Genomic DNA, 23,949 nt, shown 5'->3' on the forward strand with positions numbered 1-23,949 from the left:
TTATTTTTTAATGTTTTGCAATTTTCCATATTAAAATATTTTAATATCAGTCAGTTCAGTTCAGTTGCTCAGTCATGTCCAGCTGTTGCCACCCCATGTTCTGTAGCACATCAGGCTTCCCTGTCCACCACTGATTTCCAGAGCTTCCTCAAACTCACATCCATCGAGTTGGTGATGCCATCCAACCATCTTATCCTCTGTCATCCCCTTCTACTCCTGCCTTCAATCTTTCCCAGCATCAGGGTCTTTTCTAATGATTCAGTTTTTTTCATCAGGTGGCCAAAGCATTGGAGCTTCAGCCTCAGCACCAGTTCTTGCAATGAATATTCAGGACTGATTTCCCTTAAGACTGACTGGTTGGATCTCCTTGCAGTCCAAGGCACTCTCAAGAGTCTTCCATCACCAGTCGCATCCACAAGTGAATGGTGTTTTTGCTTTGGCTCAGCCTCTTCCTTCCTTCTGGAGCTATTTCTCCACTCTTCTCCAGGAGAATATTGGACACCTGGGGATTTTATTTTTTTTAATTAATTCTTAAGTATTTTATTTTTGATGAAATTCTATATAGTATATTTATTATAAATTCCAATTGCTTTTGCTTCTGTATAAGAAAATAATTTACATCTGTTTATTATCATTTTATGTTACAATCATATTAACTTATTTCTCTGCTGCAGGAAGATTTATGTTATTGTTGCTCTATTCTATACAATTTTCTATATAGACAATCATTTTGTCTGCAAATAAAGACAGCTTTGCTTCTTCCTTTATATTTACTATACTCCATTCCCTTTCCTTGTCTTACTGTACTAGTGTTAACAATGATGTTGAATAGATGTGGTGAGAGAGGACCTTCTTATCCTTGTCTCAATTTTTGTAAAGTATGATCTGTTTCATTCCATTAAATGCATTGTTAGTTCTAAGATTTTTGTTGATTTTTTTTTCATTTTACATGGTTTTGAGCAAGAATAATTTTATGTTTTAAAACATTGTAATAGCTATAAAAGAAAAAGAAACTGAAAGACAATAAGGAAAGAAAGAAAGTGGAAAAAAAGGACAGGAAGAAGGAAAGTAGGAGAGAATGAAAAAAGAAATGTGACAGAGACTTTGCATGGCTCCCAAAGCCTAAAGTATTTACTGTCTGCACCTTTATAGAAAAAAGTGTTGACTACAGAGATATCCAATATCTTTACTGAAAGGAAAAACATGGAATTGCATTTAGGATAAATTTAAAAATCTGAGTCATAAAAGATGACCAGAGAGGTGTGTGGAGGTGAGATGGACAAGCCTATCAGAGACACACTGAAAAATAATTTTTTTTGTTGAAGAATGAATATTGAAGAGTTAAGTGACTTGTTCAATATTATACAATATACACGGAGAAGACAATGACAACCCACTCCAGTACTATTGCCTGGAAAATCCCATGGACGGAGGAGCCTGGTAGGCTGCAGTCCATGAAGTCGCTAAGAGTCGGACACGACTGAGTGCCTTCACTTTCACTTTTCACTTTCATGCATTGGAGAAGGAAATGGCAACCCACTCCAGTGTTCTTGCCTGGAGAATCCCAGGGACGGGGGAGCCTGGTGCGCTGCAGTCTGTGGGGTCGCACAGAGTCAGACATGACCGAAGCGACTTAGCAGTAGCAAGTGGCTTTTTCTTTATTATACAATATACAATGTCTGAGAAACAAAGTTGGGAAGTAAACTTGGTGGTTTGATCAAATATATTTAGGTCCTTCCACAGAAATAGAATTTCTTCCTATTAACTCTCTTGATATTTCTTAGTCATTCTTCATTGATGAAGTAAGGGAAAATGTGACCAAGATAAGCAAATAGAAGAAAAAGACTCCTTTATGCAATAATGCTAATAAAATAATATACATATATCCTCCATATCAAAGTCATATATACATACAATTCAATGATTTTATGTGGGTTCAGTGTGTAACACTTGGAAAATATGCCTCTGCTATTCAGTAAGCCAAGATTTCTTGTTGATGGATTAAAAACTAAATTTAGTTTCAGTGAAAATAAGCCATGAAGAGATAAAGAACCCTTAGGATCTTGGAATAATTTTGAATGTAGAAGATTTGCAAATGGGTCCACTATTTGGAAAGAGAAAAATAGTTTCTCATATATGTCAGTTCTTATATACCCTAAGAATAAAATTCTTAACTTTTTGGTGGTCAAGGATCTGACTATTTGTAGAAAAGTGACAATTGTTACTTTAATTTTAAAATTTTACTGTTGTAATCACTAAAGGAGAAATTTTCGTGAGCAAATTTCTTGATAAGTAGCATTTCAATTTACCATTTAATTTTATTTTACTTGCTTTGTAACTTAAAATATTGTTGAGTTTACAAAATAATATGTTCTGTGAGACATAATTAAATTATCTTACCACGGTGCCTAGACTATGTTGATCAAATTTAGATACAAGTAAGAGCTAAAATTTAGGTATAATTTCCTGAAAACTTGGGGGAAGTGTTTGTGAAAGTTGATAAAGAATCTGAAGGAGGGTAAAGTTAGTAAAATAGTCTAAAAAATATGGGGTCTATATCAAGAAGGTCTTCAGAACCCAGTGAATTAGCTGTGGTGTTTAATCTTAATGATTGTCTACAGCTTCCTCTTCTACAACATTTTATGAGGATTAGGTGAGTCATTGCTGATAATTCTGTGATGGAGATGAATAACTCTCTGGGAAGGCTGATTAAAGTCTTTTACTTCTTTAGAAAAGAAAACTATGGCTTTCATTTCATTAATATAATGTCTGTAAGAGGCAGTATCTCACATTTTTAAAAGGAGACAAGAATAAGCTTTTAAAGTTTGGCCAGCTCTGGAAAAGATTAATCGCATTTTGGTTCCAGATTAACCACTAGGGAAAACCAGGTTTCCTGTCATGTCTTCAGTCACTCTTATGGTCTCTGATCAGATACTATCATTTCTCATTTGTCTTTTTTTTTTTTTTTTTTCTAGAAGTAAATTTAAAGTAATTATGGTAATTTATACACAAGAATCTATTACCACAGGTTTAATATAATAGAGCTTGAAATGATTATTATTTCACAGGTAATATTTAAATTAAAACAGTGATAAATGGTGTAAGTTTAAATGCATAAGCTGCACAGTCATGCATATTTGCTTTGTTAGGACCCGATATCCTCCACCCATGCTGTGTGACTTTAGAAAAAGTTATACAATATCCCTGTGTGCTGTGTGGTAATTCACTTCAGTCATGTCCAACTCTGTGTGACCCTATGGACTGTAGCCTGTCAGGCTCCTCTGTCCAGGCAACAATATTGGAGTGGGTTGCCATTTCCCACTCCAGGGGATCTTCCCAACCCAAAGATCAGACCAGTGTCTCTCATGTCTCCTGCTTTGGCAGACAAATTCTTTACAACTAGCATCATGTGGAAAGCCCAATGTAATGTCCCTAAAACTCCGTTTGTGAAAGTGGCATGAACTTGAAAGTGTTGTTGAGAGAAATAACAATCCATAAATAGTCTTTAGTGCAATATTTGCAATAGAATAAATATTTCTTTTAAGTTGCTTTTCAACAAATTGCCTCAAAGACACTGAGTATGTGGTCTTCAGTTAGGATTACTGTATACATAACCTTAATGCAACTCTAAATTGGACCTGGGAAGCCCCAAAATTGAAAATTAAAAATAGTTAAAATCTGTAGCATAAAACATCGGAGTGCCTCTGTTGACTTTGGTTTGGTACATATATGAAACTTCAGTTTGAGCCACTTCTAGTAAATGGTACTGCTGGTGCTGCAGCTGCTAAGTCACTTTGGTCATAGCCAACACTGTGCAACCCCACAGACAGAAGCCCACCAGGCTCCGTCCCTGGGATTCTCCAGGCAAGAACACTGGAGTGGGTTGCCATTTCCTTCTCCAATGCATGAAAGTGAAAAGTGAAAGGGAAGTCGCTCAGTCATCTCTGACTTTCAACGACCCCATGGACTGCAGCCTACCAGGCTCCGCCATCCATAGGATTTTCCAGGCAAGAGTACTGGAGTGGGATGCCATTGCCTTCTCCGAGTAAATGGTACTAACAACATTAAAATCACACTTCCTTATCCCCAAACACCTGCAAGCTTTGTTTTCAAACTAAACACCCACACTATCTATTGCTTGATTACATTTTTCATAATTAAATGGTGTATATAACTTGCATTTTCAGTTAACACAGCAAAAGAAGCCTGCATTCTCATAAGTCATTTTTATGAGTTGGGCCCCTATCATTTTAATGTAGCAATTAATTAAGTGTTTAATAAAACTGTGATTTATTATAGAAAAGCCTGGTTTCAAGAGTCTAGTTACAGTTGTGTCAGCATTTTTTGCTTACCAACTCCTTTTTAACTTCTCAATAATTGTTCTATAAAAATTTGCTTTGGGTACAAACTATGAAATGCTGTAAATTGCAATAATAAGCTATTGTTTAGATATAAAAATGCTTTTACTATGACTCTAAGTATAAACTGAATATTTTCTTGTCTCCTCCCTTGGATAATTGTTTACTTATCAAAACATATATTCTATCTGACTGTACATTAATGATATTGCTCACACTGACAGATTTTCTTAATTATTTTGACTGAATGGTTACATCTCCAATGATAATATGAACCTAAAGAAAATTGGACTTTCAAAAACCACATAAACATAGGATTATAATTTAATTATATCTTGATTGAGAAAATGTTTATATACCCTTATGATTACATGGTTCTTTTTAAAATATATTACAAAGGAAAATATTTTTATAGCAATGCTTTCAAATAAGCACATAAAATACAAAAAATAAGTTTGTTACATTTTAAGAATTACATCTTAAGCAAGTGTTTAGAAACTTGAGTTTTCAGAAATGTCCTATGAAATATTACCTAAATGTTATTCTGTTCCAAAATTGTTAAGTACAAAAAAAAATTGTCTCTGGTATTCTGGTTTTCCTATACAATGGTAGAAATTGTTTCAAAATATGCAAAAATTAACTATCTAATTTAAATATTTATTATGATATCAGATCAGATCAGATCAGTCGCTCAGTCATGTCCGACTCTTTGCAACCCCATGAATCGCAGCACGCCAGGCCTCCTGTCCATCACCAACTCCCGGAGTTCACTCAAACTCACGTCCATCGAGTCAGTGATGCCATCCAGCCATCTCCTCCTCTGTCGTCCCCTTCTCCTCCTGCCCCCGATCCCTCCCAGCATCAGAATCTTTTCCAATGAGTCAACTGCACTTTCACATCATCATTTTTCAGGATTTGGAATATTATTTATATCTAATTTGTCAGTATATGCATTTTTAGAAGAATATTTAACTACCTCAGTTAGGAAGCAAAGCATACATTTAAATGACAAGCTGGTTTAGCATAGAACTGTTGCTACTCTTCAGAAACAGCTGAAACAAAGTGCTACAGTTTTATTCAAGAGTAGTTAATTTTAGAAAAAGTTGAAACACAAGAGGGGAGATGGATTATTCAGTACCTTTTAGAAAGTGTGTTTGGTTTCGTTCTCCTGTATATGGCCATCAATTTTGATCTGATATTCATGAAAACATAAAGTATGCTGATTGTGCATATTGAGAAAATGAATGAAATACAAAACAACATTAAAAAATAATAATAAAACTTGTGGTAACACCCACCAGAATAATTTATATAAACACAGGTCAGTTTAAGAGGTGCTTCTACAATCTGAACTCAGGAAGTATGCAATCATATTCATAATAGAAACAACTGTATGAAATACATAGATGGAGAAAATATATATGATTAATAAGAGATTTGGAAAAAATGCCTAAAATCCCTTGTCTTTTCTCCAAACCAAGTTGTTTAACTTCACTGAAATCAATTCAGGTGTGGAAATTTTGAGTGAATGCAATCAGCCAATATTCTTATGTCCACTTTATGGGTGTTTGAGCCAAGTGCTTTTGATTTGTAGTAGCTAGTAGATGCTTATAACTCTGCAGGCCATGGGACATGGTGTGCAATTTAAGAGGCTAATCTATTGCCACTATGCTCACTGGCAATTTTGACTTGTTGATAAAGTGTTTCAATATAATGTGTAATGTAATGCTATCAGATAGAAAAAGACACAGTTGGAAGTGGGCAGGGTAGTCTGTGCCTTAGCAAACTGAGTACCATGAAATCTTTGCTGCCTAAAGAGGTTGAAACAGTTGAATCCTTGTTTCAAGTAGAAACAAGACAACTTTTCCTGAAGAACTCCTGAAATGTGAAGAAAGTGGTTTCATGAGATAATGCAGATAGGAGTGAAAACAGACCATCAGAGGTGGGAGTTTGATCTAAAAGCTAAAGACAAGTCATATCCTCAGAAAACTACAATGAATCAGAAATACAAATGTCTGATGTGTCCATTCATCCTAAGAAACCAGAAGTATATAAACTGGAGAAATTGAAGCAAAAATCTGCAGTGGGAGGCATAGGCACAATGTGTGGTAGAATTCAGCTAGAAGAGAGAAAGTGGGCTATTACAAAAGGGGAAGATTGCTCCTCCATGAATGAGGATGGACTGTGAAGAAGGCTATGGAAAGAGAGAGAAAGGAGGTAAAATACTTCTGAGAGTAACTAAAACTTCTTCAGCACTATTATGTATAAAGTACAGATTTAATACTTTGTTGACAATAAAGATAAATCCCATAATGAAATTATTAAATGGAGAAGCCAACACAAGAGAGTGCAAATTGTATTATTTGAACTTCTATAAAATTAAAAAGCAGGGCTACCAACATAAACATCTTTATTTTGGTAGAATTTCTAAACTTTAATAACACAAAATAGGTTTGAAAACAATTAAGAACCAATACTGTAAAATCATACCTAGAGGACTTGACTTTTCAAACATTGAAAGTTTTTTTCAGCGAGAAGGTTTTAGGTCAAGATTAAGATTTCAGGTGCAAAAAACTGAATATGCAAAGAAATAGGATAATTTTCAGCAGTGTGAATAAATTTCTTGCTGAGACTGGAAATCATTCCAAGTCTTTGTGTACCACTCTATGAACACACATGATTACCTATAATTGCATGAACCACCTTTTGAAAGATTGAGAAAGAAAAATACTTTGTGTGCCACTATTTTTCTTGGACTAATTTCTGCCTTCTCATTAGCATATCTGTTCCCTCCAATTCTACCTTTATATGCACCTTGTAAACAGTTTTAATGCTTCCCTTTTTCCTTTCCATTCAAATTCTGACCTTTTATTTCAAAAGAAAGTAATAGTGAGGAAAGTCCCACCCTCCCTTCACCACACACACACACACACACACATAGGCACACACACACACACAAATCTGAAGGCAGATTATTTAATTTACACTTTGGACATTTTCTTTTCTTAGTTCACATTAACTCTACTCACTCTAACTTATACATTTTCACCTCATATCTGTAAAAAAAAGGTGCTCCTTTCCATTTAGTACAACACTAATTGACTAGATAACTTGTAGAGAAGATCATCCCTGCTCTTTGAACTACTGTGAATATAAATTGTCTTGTAAAATTTAATATGCATGCATTTTATGTTTTTCACGGTAGCATGGGCTACTCCAAGAGTTAAAAATATCACTGTAGCATTAAATGAATATGAGTTAGTTACAACAGTGATCTTACTATTTTATATTTTTAATATCATGGCTAACTTCTATTATTATTATTATTTATTTATTACTGTTTTATTTTTGGCACAAAATTTAGTTAAGATGAAGTTAATGTATTTTAAATTTGTTTTAATTCACTAGAGATAAATGCATATCTTTAGAATCATAGTGTATATGGAGTTTTATTTCTGCAATGTCCAGTTGCCTTTTTAAAGTATTTTTTCATGACTGTAGTTACCTTATGTTGATCTGGAAACACTTAAATGTTAATGTTGTTTTGATAACAATGTAAAAATACTTCAAAGTCAATAACATATATCAAAATAAAATTATAGGAATGGAGAGCAATATATTAAACTGTGCTTTTCAATAATTTCTTAAACATTCACATTCATCAGCTCAGTTTAAAGAACAATCCGTCCCCGTGTCTCTGTTGGAAATGTTCTTTGTTTACACGGATGGGCATGCCCTGGGGTTCATTCTCTAGCTTAAATGCACAATGGCGTTATGATTTTAAAGACCAGCTCATGAAAATAGTTGTATATATAAGAGCTGATTTGGGATATACAACAAATAATATGCAATGTGATAAAATCATACAGTAGTCACGACTCCTAGATTTTTCTTTTTGGTGTTCAAAATACATTTTAAAATAATTCATTTGAAATGCTGCTGCTGCTGCTGCTAAGTCGTTTCAGTCATTTCCGACTCTGTGCGACACCATAGACAGCAGCCCACCAGGCTCCGCCTTCCCTGGGATTCTCCAGGCAAGAACACTGGAGTTGGTTGCCATTTCCTTCTCCAATGCATGAAAGTGAAACGTGAAAGTGAAGTCGCTCAGTCGTGTCCGACTCTTAGCGACCCCACGGACTGCAGCCTTCCAGGCTCCTCCGTCTATGGGATTTTCCAGGCAAGAATACTGCAGTGGGGTGCCATTGCCTTCTCCGAATTCACTTGCAATAGTAATGTGAATTCAAAATCTTATTAATGCAAGCAGCTAGAATTTTCACCTTCAAAAAAAGAAAGATGCATATCATCATCTAAACTAATTAGCAATAATTACTATGTATATTACTCAAATACATAGTATTTGCTTTTTAGATCAGAAATCAAGAGGCCTCAATGCATTTCCCATTATTTCACATTTCTTCTTAAGAAAAATAAAATGGGGCTTCCCAGGTGGCTCAGTGGTAAAGAATCCACCTGCCAATGCAGAAGATGCAAGAGACTCAGGTTCAATTCCTGGGATGGGAAGATCCCCTGAAGCAGGAAATGGCAACCTGCTCCCATATTCTTGCCTGGAAAATTCCACGGACAGAGGAGCCTAGAGGCCTGCAGTCCATAGGGTCGCAGAGTTGGACATGAATGAGCTACTGAACAACAACAGCAACAACACCATGATTGAGTGGGATTTATTCCATGGATACAGGGATGGTTCAATATTTGCAAATCAGTCAATATGATATACCACATTAACAAAACAAAAGATGAAAAACATGATCATCTCAATGCATACAAAAACATTTTTTACAAAATTCAATTAATTATATTTTAAAAGGACTAGATGAAAATAAAATGAGTGTTAAAAAAAAAGAAAAATAATGGTTTTTACATTAATTCTGGCATGACTAATTTTTTTTCTTCTTATGTACACAGGATTTCAGTATAGTGATAGAAATTATAAAATATCCCCCAATAAATAACTCTGAGGAAAAAGAAAAGAGATCTATGTTTTAGAAGTTCATCTCTCCTTAACTGATTCACTCTAAGGGCAAACTTCTTAATATCTCCATGCCTCTGGTTCTTCCTTAGTAGTTTATAGACAAAAATTCTTACATAAGGAAGTTTTGGAAAATATTATACCAAGTTTTAGAAATGTGAAACTCAAAATCATTAAAGCAAATAATTTAACAATTCAGAATAGTTTTCTCAACTCTAAAAATTATCTTCAACACACTTTTGGGAATGTTGAGTCAATGCTATTGGTTAGATAGCCAAGCAGCACACTTAATTAAATATCTTTACAATAGATTGATGGACACTGTTTCTTACACATATTTCTTTCTAGGATTCATTGCAAATCAGGATCAGTCAGTTAAATATTTCTTTGTTCCATGGTAATGCACATTTTTATACATGAAGCTAAAGCCTTAGTCTTTGACACATCTTCACTGTTGTAATAGTGGATTTTAAGGCAAATTCCCTGCGTTCTTTATCATTACAAATTTCACTTTGGTATTAATACACCTTTCATTTACCTTTTCATGTAGTTTAATAAAAGAATAAATGCATCAAATTCTAGATTTACTTGTGCTTCAAACTTGAAAATCTGTTTGGAAGTGGCAAGGGATATGGAATTCAAGTTACTTGCAATTCAATCAAATTGATACATTTTATGGAGAATTCAGACTATTTTAATCATCATCATATCATTATTTTATTACTATTTTTGAAATAATAGTTTACTGTTATTTAAATATTAAGAGAATGCAGCAAGTATTAGTAGTGTTTCATAAACTGTTGAAGGGACATACATTTTTTATGGAAACTAGTGTCATTGACTAGGACTACCACAAGTATAAAAATGCGTTTTACTGAATTGTCTGAGAATATCTCATAAAAGGTCTCATATCCTAGGACCTTGACATCCTCATGTTAAAGTACAGAAAAGAGAAGATATAAAATAACAATTATATCCATTATGAGTGATAGTGTTTAAATGGTTTGCATACATTATTTCATTTATTTCTCACAACAATTCTGCGAGCACTATAGAGTTGAATAAATTGAGGGAAAGTTCATTAAATGTTCATTAAATGTCTTAAGTATCAACTCTTCCAAAATAATAGCAATAAAACTCAGGAATAAATGACAAAGAAATGCAAAATACATGAATAAACAAGTGAAACACGTTGGATAGCTTGGGTGAAAGGGAATCATGAAAGGTATGTGCTTGAACTCTTATCACATGAATTTTCTGGTTGACATAGTTCAAGGTCATTAGGTCTAACAAGAAGTGAACAAAGCCAGAAATCTGTTCAAGATTCTTAAATCATGCATAGTCAAGAAAAAAGTATACTTTACTACTAACACAGCATATTAAGTCAACTTCTCTGGGAAATAACCTCTAAGGAAGATATTAGCAAGCTGGTCAGATGTGCGGAGTACTCTTAGAACACATCATATAAGAGGACAAACAGGCAAATTTGGAGAAGGAGAGACATGGAGCTATGATTCATCATCAGAGACACTGGCCAGTCCCATTAGAAGCTCTGGACCTATGATAGCATCTTAGAATTTGTGAGAATTGAAGTTGGAGGAATAGGCTACTGTACTCTGTGCTACCAGTCAGTGTTTTAAGACTATACCTGGCTAGCTGGTTAGGGGCTAACCTTCCACACATAAGTACTCAGCTGAGAACTCTCAGCAGCCAACACTCTGGCTGGGCAGGAGTCAGATATGTAAAGAGGAGAATAGACTGTCAGACCACAATGTGTACTATTATTCATTCTTTGTTCTTCTCAAGGCCTCTTGCTTTGCACAGTAATTTTATCCCATGTGGAAATAGTTCTTTAACATCCTGGTTGGTTTTGTTTGTTTGTTTGCTGTTCTTTTTCTGCCTGCAGAATCATAGAGTAGGAAAATTTGTGAGAAAAATACAGCACTGGTCTTGAGTCTGCAACTGCTGTTCATTATCTGTTTTCTCCTCATTTCTACCAGCCTTTTTAAATTTCCCTTATTTTTGTCTAGAGCCTTCTCAGGTTTAGATCCTTCTTCCTGGTTAACATGAGTGATCAAGAGGCTAAGGGAAGTGATGCCAATAAAATACCATGATCTCTTGCCATGTTTCCAGATTGAGCCAGTTCTCAGACTTAGTAAACACTGAGGAAAAAAGCTCTGATATTTCTTTTGGTAATGAATATCTTAGTTATTTTCTAAAGAGATATACACTATTGTTTGGGTAATCATGCCCTGGCTAGAAAAGAATATCATATGTGTCAAGAAAAGTAATAATACAAAAAAATGATCCAAGAAGCCCAAAATTAATACCAATGCATTTTTAAAATAACATATATATATATAAAAAATGTTGTTGCCACCAAGTCATGTCCAACTCTTTGTGATCCCACGGACTGCAGCATGCCAGGCTTCAAAATAATGCATGCCAGCACTAAACCAAGTTACGGGAGAGAGAATTGGGAACCTACTGTTGTAAAATCCTTTTCCTCTACATGAAGAATCATATTACTGTTTGAAGGTAGACTCTGGTTATTGAAAACTAAATCCTAAAGCAACTACAAAATTAGAGAAAACATTTTAAAAAGAGGTATGTATAAATAAGTCAGCATGGAGATAAGCAAGATTATGGTATATTATTGATTGATCCAAAAGAAAGCAGGTAAAGAGGGAAAAGGAAAACAAGAGCAGATGCAACAGATAGAACACAGCTATTATGATGCTATATTTTAATCCAAACACAACAACAGTCCTGTAAAATATAAATGATTTGAATATACTGATTAAAAGAGAGCTTCAGATTGAGGTTAAAAAAAAAGAGCTAATTCTGTTCTGACTACAAAATGTCACTTGAGATACAATAACTAATAGGTTAAAGGCAAAGGGTGGTGTGCTAAGTTGCTTCAGTTGTGTCTGACTCTTTGCAACCCCATGGACTCGGGCCCACCAGGCTCCTCTGTCCATAGGATTCTCCAGGCAAGAATACTGGAGTAGGTTGCCATATCCTCCTCCAGGGCATCTTCCCAACCTAGGGATCAAACCAGTGTCTCTTAGTCTCCTACATTTGTAGGCGGATTATTTACCACTGGTGAGACCTGGGAAGCCCAAAAATGTGGACCACTAGCTAGAAGACAGAGTAGATGTCAAAGTAGTTATCAACAGTATACAGGATGCTTGGGGCTGGTGCACTGGGATGACCCAGAAGGATGATACGGGGAGGGAGGTGGGAGGGGGGTTCAGGATGGGGAACATGAGTACACCCGTGGTGGATTCATGTTGATGTATGGCAAAACCAATACAATATTGTAAAGTAATTAGCCTCCAATTAAAATAAATAAATGTATATTTAAACAACAACAAAAAAGAACTATAACTGAGTATAAAAACTGGTATTGCATACTAAAGGACTTAATTCTCCAAGAAAATGTAAAAATTCTAAATATGTGTGCATGTAAGAGGTTTTAAATATACAATAAGTAGAAGTTTTATAAAATGTAAAGAAGTTTATACATCCACAATTATAGCTCTAAACTTTAACTCTCTTTTTATTAAAACACAGAGCACATCTATAAAAGTTCAGTAAGAACATAGATCTCAAAAATCAATCAACTTGACCAAATCATCATAACATACTGTATCCAAATCAGGAGAGGACATGCTATGTTTTTTATCAACTGTGCATGGAACATTCACCAACATAGACCATAGACCAAGCATCAGCAAACTTAAAAAGATTCATATCAATACTTATGTTATTTGCTTAGAGAATTTTGCAATTTATCTCAAGATTTGTCACAATTTATTTTCTATTCCTTTCCCTTCTATTAATTATAGAAATCTTAAATAGAGAGATGTAAAACAAAACAAACAAAATAAAAATAGAAGAATATGGAAAATTATTAATTACTCAGGAATATTGCTTTCTCATAGTCATGAAAAGTAAAAACAACTGTCAGATTCTAAACTTTTACTCTGAGTCCTGGTTTATACCATCAAGTCATACCTAAATAATGAATTATCGTGGATTAGATTGATGATCTAGCAGAGGTATCATATGCTTCCAGATTTACTCATATGCATCCTAAATCATAATCATCAACATTATCTTAAATCTTTTTTTCAGAAGCGGGATACAAAGTCAATAAAATGATAAGTACTCATGATTTATAATTCTCTATTAGACTAAATATTGGAATACTATCAAAATTCCATACCAGAATATCTGTGACACTAAATGTTGTTTAAAACTTGTGTGCATTTAGGAATCAAGTAAATGCTGTGCCTTGTTGGTTAAAGAAGACAACGTTATGCTGTAGCTTGTAAATATTTATTTAATTTAATCTCTAACAGGACAATTGAGTCAAGTAAAATAAATGAAATATATTTAAGAACAAAGCTTATGTGTAAATTAAACTAGTTTTCAGTATTAAGAAGGATAACAATTATTTTTATTTTAGCAAAGTGGTTTACAATGTGTTATATACCTTTTACATGGTGTAAATTCATATGCTTAATTTCATGAATATAGATTCATGTACAACATAAACCCATATCAGAACTATAGTAATGGATTGTCACAGACCATAAGAAAAAATGTTTATGATAAACATAAACACAAAAATCAACTTTCTGATGTAAATCTCAGATAGATTTTTTTTTATTTTTAGATTTTTTTTATTATTGATCTGAAAGCACAAATTTTTAGTAAGATTGTAATAAAATTTATAAAATAAGGATACTTAATGGAAGTTTGAGCATATACTATAAAGTGAAGATGTCAAAGAGCTGCATTTTACAGTGATAAAGGGATACTTAATTGAAGTGGAACATATACAAAATAAGATTATGAGGAAGAATAGTTGGAGGTATTCTATCAATGCGGTGGGCTGTTTGGGAAAACATAGTTTATTAATGTCTCTGAAAGGTGGTGCTGAACTGCAAATTACATGAGCAAGTGCTGTGCGGTGGCATCAGAAGCTGTCAGTGTATATGTGTCTCGGTATTCAGAGTTTGTCATTATCAGATGCGTTTCTATTTCTTTTCAAGTGCTCCTGGTGAGAACTAAATTACATATTTAAAAAAATCCAAGGTTCTTATAATCATGAAATATAAACAGCATTAAACAGCTTTAAAAGAAATGCATAGTGCACAACCTTGTAGGAAAATGACATATCAGTAAAATCTTTCAAAATTAATAATTTTGCCTGGGCAAAATCTTCACGGTAAAAAAATGCATTATTAGGCTTTTAAAAATAATATCCATTTTAATATTTAATCTTTTTTACCGAAATACATGCAGATTGTCTTATAAATGAAACTTACTTGAACACTAAACATAATTTTGAAGTACCCAAAAACATTCATATTTACTGATTATTTGGAAATAATCAAACAAGGTAGACTGAAAGAATCCTGCCAGGTGAGCAAATGTAAATAAGTTATCACAGAAGAATCCCAAAAGATGTGGTTTGCTTAAATTCTTCTATTTTTTCCATTGTATTGTGTTCTTATTATGGAGGATTAATACGTTATTTTTGCCCCAGTGGCAATCCATTCTTTAAAACTTACTGAGAGATAGCAGATCTTGTAGTCTGGCTTTATGGTTAGCTCTCTCTTTAGTTTATTAGCAGAGTCAGTTTTCTTTATAGGCAAATTCTTCATCTGCAGATGTGGAGGGCCATTTCATACAGCCATTTCATTGAAGGGACTAATTTGAAGATTTTCGTATCCTCAGGAGGGCCAGGGTGGGCCCTATGACGGTTCTTGAAGCCAATCCCCTGCAGATACAGAAAGACCGCTGTAGTTGCGAGCATAGTAGAGGAGAGCCAGTGACTCAAAGAAACAGCTAATTCTGATGTGGCTGTGATTTCTGTTAGAATGTTAGAAAATATTTTCTTTTTCCACACCACTCAGGCACAAAATTAGTATAAATTCAGTAGTATTTTATTTTAGTTTTTACTTTTAAAATCCTGCCATATTATTAAATAAATAGAAAATGTCTGAACACACATCTAATTACTCCACTTCCAGACTCATGATCTTATTTTCTGTATATTACCTTTGCTAGGAATATCCTTCACTGTTTGAAGATTATAGCAATAAAATCATTTTTTATGCTGTTAGCTCATATCAAAATAAGCATTTTAATAAATATTTGGTACAAGGAGTTTAAAGTAGATTATTTCAAGCTGTGAAAATAAACATTGCATGTGAGATTAATAGTAAAAATTGATCAAATTATCATATCTACACCTCACTTTGTATTATATATTACAGGTAATATTTTTTACACTCTGAATTTAAAACTTTTTTCCCAGGGTCTATTTTTAAGGAAATTAGATCAAGATAATATACACACTAATGTGTATCAAGGCTTCCCAGGAGGCTCAATGGTAAAGAATTAACCTGCCAATGCAGGAATCATAGGAGACAAAAGCTTTGTTTTGTTTTGTTTTGTTTTTCCTGGGCAGGGAAGATCCCCTGCAGAAGAAAATGGCAATTCACTCCAGTATTCTTGCCTGGAAAATTCAATGAACAGAGGAGCCAGGCAACCTACAGTCTACGGGGGTCACAGAATCGACATAACTGAGCACATATACACATAAACACACACACATATGTGTGTGTTTGTATACACATATACATATCAAGATAAAAGGAAGGTGACTTCAGTTGGGTCACAAACACAAAGACATCTCATTTTCAGAGCTAAATAGAAGTGAACTGTTCTAAGTGTGAAAAGCTATTTCTCAACTAAAATAGGGAAAGATCAGATCAGACCACCTGTGACCATTATCCATTCTAACACAAATAGCCCTGGTGAGAGAACAAAATCAGTTCATTTTCTTCTTGAGAACAGGTGTATTTGCCAGGGGTTTATTGTTTCTCTGCCTGTCACTGACATAGAGAAATAATAAGCCAGCTACTTCCCAGTGCCTAAGTTACTCCCAGAGAGTTCGGATATATAATGCATGAGAGAATGCTACCTCCTTCTGATCCAGAAACTTCCATTCAAGGCATTGCTACTAAAAAATAATTTTTAATAGAATAGAATACCTATGAAATATTTTATTTTCATTTGTAGGTTTGTGTGTTTATATATAGATTTTTATATATGTACACATATATATGTATTTATTCTCATGCATATTAGATGAATTTATGGGAATAATTTACAAATACATTATGCTACTTTATCTACAATTATACTTGACAGAATAGATATCCTAAATACATAAAATATACTTGGGGTATTATAACAAATTATAAATAGTGTAATTAAAGTACTCAGTGCATGAAATATGTGGCAGTTTTAACATTGTTTAATAACAAATAAAATCATAGTTTTAAAAATATAGGCTTTTAAAAAAGTTTCTGAATTTTTTTATGATCATTCAAATTTGGAAGGAAATTTCTTGGTCTTTGCATGATCTTAGGGACATATACTTTTCTGAGCATGAATTCCTTCATGTTTAAAATCAGCTTGTTGAAACACTCACCTTCTGTGATTGCTTCTTAATGGCTGTTGTTGTTGTTCAGTTGCTAAATCATGCCTGACTATTTGTGACCCATGGACTGCAGCATGCCAAGCTTCCCTGTCCTTCACTATCTTCTGGAGTTTGGTCGAATTCATACCCATGGAGTAAGTGATGCTATCTAACCATCTCATCCTCTGCACCCTCTTCTTTTTTTGCCTTCAATCTTTCCCAGCATCAGGGTCTTTTCCAATGAGTTGGTTCTTGGCATCAGGTGACCCAAGTATTGGAACTTCAGCGTCAGTCCTTCTAATGAATATTCAGGATCAATTTCCTGTAAGATTAACTGGTTTGCCTGGTGGCTCAGATCTAAATAATTATTTAAAAAATTCAGAAACTTCTTTAAAATCCTGTATTTTTAAAACTATGATTTTCACCTAAGGTTATAATCTTTCAAACCAACTTACAAGTATATTAAAGTATTATTGGTGGTTGTTTCTATTACAACTGACCAATCATTCCAGAAAACTGATACTTAATGCTCTCCTCTAATCCCATTTTACTTAATACTTAATTTTATCCTTATTATCACATTTAAACAGAACTGATGGTACTAGTTTTTTCAAAAATGACAACTTTTTAAATTGAAATATAGTTGATTTACAATGTCGCATTGGTTTCAGATTTAAAACAAAGTGATTCAGTTAAACATACGCATCTATTCTTTTTCATATTCGTCTCCATTATAGGTTATCACAATATGTTGAATATAGTTCCCTGTACCATATACACAGTGTGCTTGTTGTTGTTTATCTATTTATATATGTATCTGTTATTCCTAAACTTTTAATTTATTCCTATCATCCTTTCCCCCTTTGGAAAACATAAGTGTTTTCTAGATCTGTGAGCCTAAGAAATAGCAGTTCTTTTTATTCTCTTTAGCATATTAGGCAGAGAGAGAAATTCTGGAAGTGATTAATTTTCTTTTCTTACCTTTTGAAACTGTGCTGCCTCATAAGGATGACCAAAAATTTATGATGCCAAAATATGGTGTATTTTTTCTGTTATCTTTTCTGAGAATTTGCCTATATTCTGAACACAAATATACCCATTTTTTATGTGTGTTACTAGGAACATTTAAAAGAATCTTGAAAATACTAAAGGAAAGTATATGGGAAGATACTAGTTTATTTTTATCAGACCTTTCAAAATATGGTAAAATTCATTATTTCTTTTGTTACTTGAAACAGTCATGAGAAATTGGCATGATGTATATAACATTTCTACAGGTAATAAAGCAATCTCAGCAAGATAGTTCAATTGCTGACATGTAAGTGACAGGGACTTGTATAGAAAAACACTTTTTTTTTTTTTTTTTACAGCGATTTCAGAATTTTTTTGTGTATCCATTTGTGTCTTCATAAGTAAAACTTTCTTTTACTTCAGTTTATTTCAGATGGGTCAATTTATCTGGTGCATTAAGGTTATGGGGAAATATTCAAGATGCATAATTTGGAATAAAGGCAAAATTGAGCTATTTTCAAAAGCCACTGTATATTATGCAAAACTATATGATACTGTGACTAAGAAATAAGGGTTTTATAAAACTTTCACTTCCAATAAACTTGATATGGATTAGTATATAAGGAATATAGCTAAAATAATCAAATAGAAGTAAAGAGGAATAGTTTCTGGCATCCTTTCATCTTCCACCTTGAGAAATTTTGGAGACTGAATTATAACACAAATTTATGAAATGTATATTTTCATATAAAATTTTGGGCAGTCAATGTATGACAGAAAAAGTCCAAGTCTCTTTCTAAAATAGTCTTCCAGATACACTAGTATTTGCACTTATTATGATGACTATGACTTATTACTATTACTATGACTTTGCTCTTTATACTTTGACTATATGGACTTTTGCTGGCAAAGTGATGTTTCTGCTTTTTAAATACACTGTCTAGATTTGTCATAGCTCTCCTTCCAAGGAGTAGCATCTTAATTTCATGGCTGCTGTAAATGTCCCCAGTGATTTTGGAGCCAAGGAAAATAAAATCTGTCACTGCTTCCAATTTTCCCCTTCTATTTGTGATGAAGTGCTGAGACCAGATGCCATGTTCCTAATTTTTGAAATGTTGAATTTCAGGCCAGCGTTTGCCCTCTCCTCTTTCACCCTTATCAAGAGGCTCTTTAGTTCCTCTTCATTTTCTGCCATAAAGGTGGTGTCATCTGCATACCTGAGGTTATTGTTATTTCTCCTGGGAATCTTGATTCCAGCTTGTGATTCATCCAGTCTGGAATTTCACATAATTTAAATAAGCAAGGTGACAATATACAGCTTTGTCATACTCCTTTCCCAGTTTTGAACCTGTCAGTTGTTCCATGTGTGGTTCTAACCGTTGCTTCTTGACTCACATATAGGTTTCTCAGGAGACAAGATAGGTGGTCTGGTACTCCTATCTGTTTAATAATTTTCCACAGTTTACTGTGATCCACACAGTCTAAGGTTTTAATATAGTCAATGAAGCATACATCTGAATGCCCAACAAACAAATATAATTTAAATAATTATCACTGAAGCATAGAAATAAATACTTAATAGTCTATAGGAAAAGCTTTTTTTAGAAATGTTGCCAATAAATTAGCAGATCTACTGTTTCAGTTAGACACTAATGACTCCAAAGTATCATTTCTTAACAAAACATTTGTATTTTTCAGATTTAAATAAAAGATCAAATCTTTCATTCACTCTTTTCTACAAAGTTATAAATTCCAGAATGTGTCAGAAATACTTGTGCCTTTTTGTTTCATTTTGTAAAACCTTAATGGTAGAAGCACTGAGATGTTGTGGTAATGGAAAGTCTTGCCTGTTATTTTCAGGCAGCTGTGGTTTTCCAAAAACTGCTTTTCAAAAATCAGGTTATGTAATTGATCCAATTTTACTGAAAAAAAAAAAAAGTTATCTAGCTCAGATCTGGATTAGCATTCACGCATCTTCTAATCTCTGGTAGGATGACCTTAGGACAGAAATCTGTTTGGGTGTCTTGGCGGAATTCATTTACAACCATCTGTTCATGGAAGAGTAGCCTCTTCAAAATTGCTCAGAACCTTCAATGAGACTTTAAGAGTGATTTTCTTTTTCAGTATTTTTTACTTTCATACAGTGTTACATTGAAAAAATAAAGCTTGTGACTCTCCATGTTCTAAAGTGTATCAATAGGTCATACTAAATTGTATCAGTTGATATACTAATTGAAACAGTTCAAATTTTTCCACAGGAAGTTTAATTGCAATATAAGTAAAGACCTAAATAAGAAGACCTGTTAAATCTGATATTAAGATTTTCAGCAAATATCTCTGAGAAATCTATAATATTAGTTATAAGTTAACTATTATAAACAACAAAAAACAAAGTTCTTATTATAAAATCATATTAAATGCCATTTATTTTATGTTAAAGAGAATGGGGAAATAGAAAGAACAATAAATCTGAAACTTTTTAAATAAATTGACTTTGCTCTGATTGAAAAGCTAAAGGAAAATAATACCTACCATTTTGTCAACACGTGGTAATCAACTTGATGAATAAAAATGACCTACCAGGTGGTGAGAATCATGAATATTTTAAATTTCCATAGAGCAATGATAATGGTAGTTATAGAAAAAAGCATATATCATATCAGAGAGTGGTGTTCTTGAGCTGCTTGAAACCACACCAGCCTACTGTTGAGCTGTCTCACGTGTATTACCAATGAGGCTCTCAACATACTTAAAAGTGGAAACTCTTATGATGGTTATTATCTCAGTTAATATAGGCTATTTGTTCTGTATAAATACAACATAGTAACAGCTAACACAGCAAAATCCTCTCTCTTTTTTAAACTGACAGGCTCTAGTGTTTTGTTTGTGGGTTATTATTATTATTATTAGACTTTTTCCCTTGCTCATACAAAATCTACTGCAGGTTCATCGGGGTTATTTGCCAAGGGAATCGACTTCCATTTGTGGCTTAAATATCTCAACACATGCTTTTATGATCTCCACAAGAATGATGTTGCACTAGCAATTGAAAACTTTGGCCATGAAGAGACATACCATTTCTGCCTCCATTGGCTGAAATTAGTTGCATGCACCATCTAGGTAAAATATAGGGGTAGGAAATACAATCCTGAGCCTAGAAAACAGGTTAACCAGATATATGTAAGCAAACATATATACATATATATTTGTATATGTATATACATATATATGGAGAAGGCAATGGCACCCCATTCCAGTACTCTTGCCTGGAAAATCCCATGGACTGAGGAGCCTGGTAGGCTGCAGTCCATGGGGTCGCTAAGAGTCGGACAGGACTGAGCAACTTTACTTTCACTTTTCGCTTTCATGCATTGGAGAAGGAAATGGCAACCCACTCCAGTGTTCTCCCAGGAATGGGGGAGCCTGGTGGGCTGCCATCTATGGGGTCGCACAGAGTCAGACACAACTGAAGCGACTTAGCAGCAGCAGCAGCAGCAGCAGCATACATATATATACACATATGTATATATGTGTAGGTTGTCTACACACATAAATATATATATATTATATATATATATATATGTGCATATAATATATGCGACCGGCACACTAAGCGCGGGCGGCTGCCACCGGTGCACTAAGTGCCGAGGTCAGGGGCAGAAGCTGGGAGGACCCCATGCCCGAAGGGCGGCGGCCAAGAGAAGTTACCCCACTTCTGAGGTCAGAGGCGGAGGCCGAGAGGAGCTACCTGGAGTCCGATGCCAGGGGCATCGGCCAGGGAGGAGCAACCCCACACCTGAGACCAGGGGCGGTGGCCAGGAGGACGAACCCCACTTCTAAGGAGCATTGGCTGCACAGGCACAGGAGGGCCTAGAGGAGCTATCCCACGTTGAAGGTCAGGAAGGGTGGCAGTGAGGAAATACCCCTTGTCCAAGGTTAGGAGCAGTGGCTGCATTTTGCTTGAGCAGCTCTGAAGAGATAACCCACACCCAAGGTAAGAGAAACCCAAGTAAGATGGTAGGTGTTGCAAGAGGGCATCAGAGGGCAAACACACTAAAACCATACTCACAGAAAATTGGTCACTCTAATCACACTAGGAATACAGTCTTGTCTAACTCAATGAAACTAAGACATGCCCGTGGAGCCACCCAAGATGGGTGGGTCATGGTGGAGAGATCTGACAGAATGTGGTCCACTGGAGAAGGGAATGGCAAACCACTTCAGTATTCTTGCCTTGAGAACCCCATGAACAGTATGAAAAGGCAAAATGATAGGATACTGAAAGAGGAACTCCCCAGGTCAGTAGGTGCCCAATATGCTACTGCAGATCGGTGGAGAAATAACTCCAGAAAGAATGAACGGATGGAGCCAAAGCAAAAAGAATACCCAGCTGTGGATGTGACTGGTGATAGAAGCAAGGTCCGATGCTGTAAAGAGTAATATTGCATAGGAATAGTAACATTCCTGACATGGAATGTCAGTTCCATGAATCAAGGTATATTGGAAGTGGTCAAACAAGAGATGGCAAGAGTGAATGTCAACATTCTAGGAAGCAGTGAACAAAAATGGACTGGAATGGGTGAATTTAACTCAGATGACCATTATATCTACTACTGCAGGCAGGAATCCTTCAAAAGAAATGGAGTAGCCATCATGGTCAACAAAAGAGTCCGAAATGCAGTACTTGGATGCAATCTCAAAAAAGACAGAAGGATTTCTGTTTGTTTCCAAGGCAAACCATTCAATATCACAGTAATCCAAGTCTATGCCCCAACCAGTAACGCTGAAGTTGAATGGTTCTATGAAGATCTACAAGACCTTTTAGAACTAACACCCCAAAAAGATGTCCTTTTCATTATAGGGGACTTAAATGCAAAAGTATGAAGTCAAGAAACACCTGGAGTAACAGGCAAATTTGGCCTTGGAATATGGAATGAAGCAGGGCAAAGACTAATAGAGTTTTGCCAAGAAAACGCACTGGTCATAGCAAACACCCTCTTCCAACAACACGAGAGAAGACTCTACACATGGACATCACCAGATGGTCAACACTGAAATCAGATTGATTATATTCTTTGCAGCCAAAGATGGAGAAGCTCTATACAGTCAACAAAAACAAGACCGGGAGCTGACTGTGGCTCAGATAATGAACTCCTTATTACCAAATTCAGACTTAAATAAAGAAAGTAGGGAAAACCACTAGACCATTCAGCTATGACCTAAATCAAATCCCTTATGATTATACAGTGGAAGTGAGAAATAGATTTAAGGGACTAGATCTGATAGACAGAGTGCTTGATGAACTATGGAATGAGGTTCATGACATTGTACAGGAGACAGGGATCAAGACCTTCCCCATGGAAAAGAAATGTAAAAAAGCAAAATGGCTGTCTGGGGAGACCTTACAAATAGATGTGAAAAGAAGACAAGCGAAAAGCAAAGGAGAAAAGGGAAAATATAAGCATCTGAATGCAGAGTTCCAAAGAATAGCAAGAAGAGATAAGAAAGCCTTCCTCAGCGATCAATGCAAAAAAATAGAGGAAAACAACAGAATGGGAAAGATTAGAAATCTCTTCAAGAAAATTAGAGATACCAAGGGAACATTTCATGCAAAGCTGTGCTCGAGAAAGGACAGAAATGGTATGGACCTAACAGAAGCAGAAGATATTAAGAAGAGGTGGCAAGAATATACAGACGAATTGTATAAAAAAAGATCTTCACGACCCAGATAATCAAGATGTTGTGATCACTGACCTAGAGCCAGACATCCTGGAACGTGAAGTCAAGTGGGTCTTAGAAAGCATCACTATGAACAAAGCTAGTGGAGGTGATGGAATTCCAGTTGAGCTATTTCAAATCCTGAAATATGATGTGTGAAAGTGCAGCACTTAATATGCCAGAAAATTTGGAAAACTCAGCAGTGACCACAGGACTGGAAAAGCTTGGTTTTTGTTCCAATCCCAAAGAAAGGCAATGCCAAAAAATGCTCAAACTACCGCACAATTGCACTCATCTCACATGCTAGTAAAGTAATGCTCAAAATTCTGCAAGCCAGGCTTCAGCAATATGTGAACCGTGAACTTCCTGAC

The sequence above is a fragment of the Bubalus kerabau genome, chromosome 12 (assembly GCF_029407905.1).
Source record: "Bubalus kerabau isolate K-KA32 ecotype Philippines breed swamp buffalo chromosome 12, PCC_UOA_SB_1v2, whole genome shotgun sequence".
Classification (NCBI taxonomy): Eukaryota; Metazoa; Chordata; class Mammalia; order Artiodactyla; family Bovidae; genus Bubalus; species Bubalus kerabau.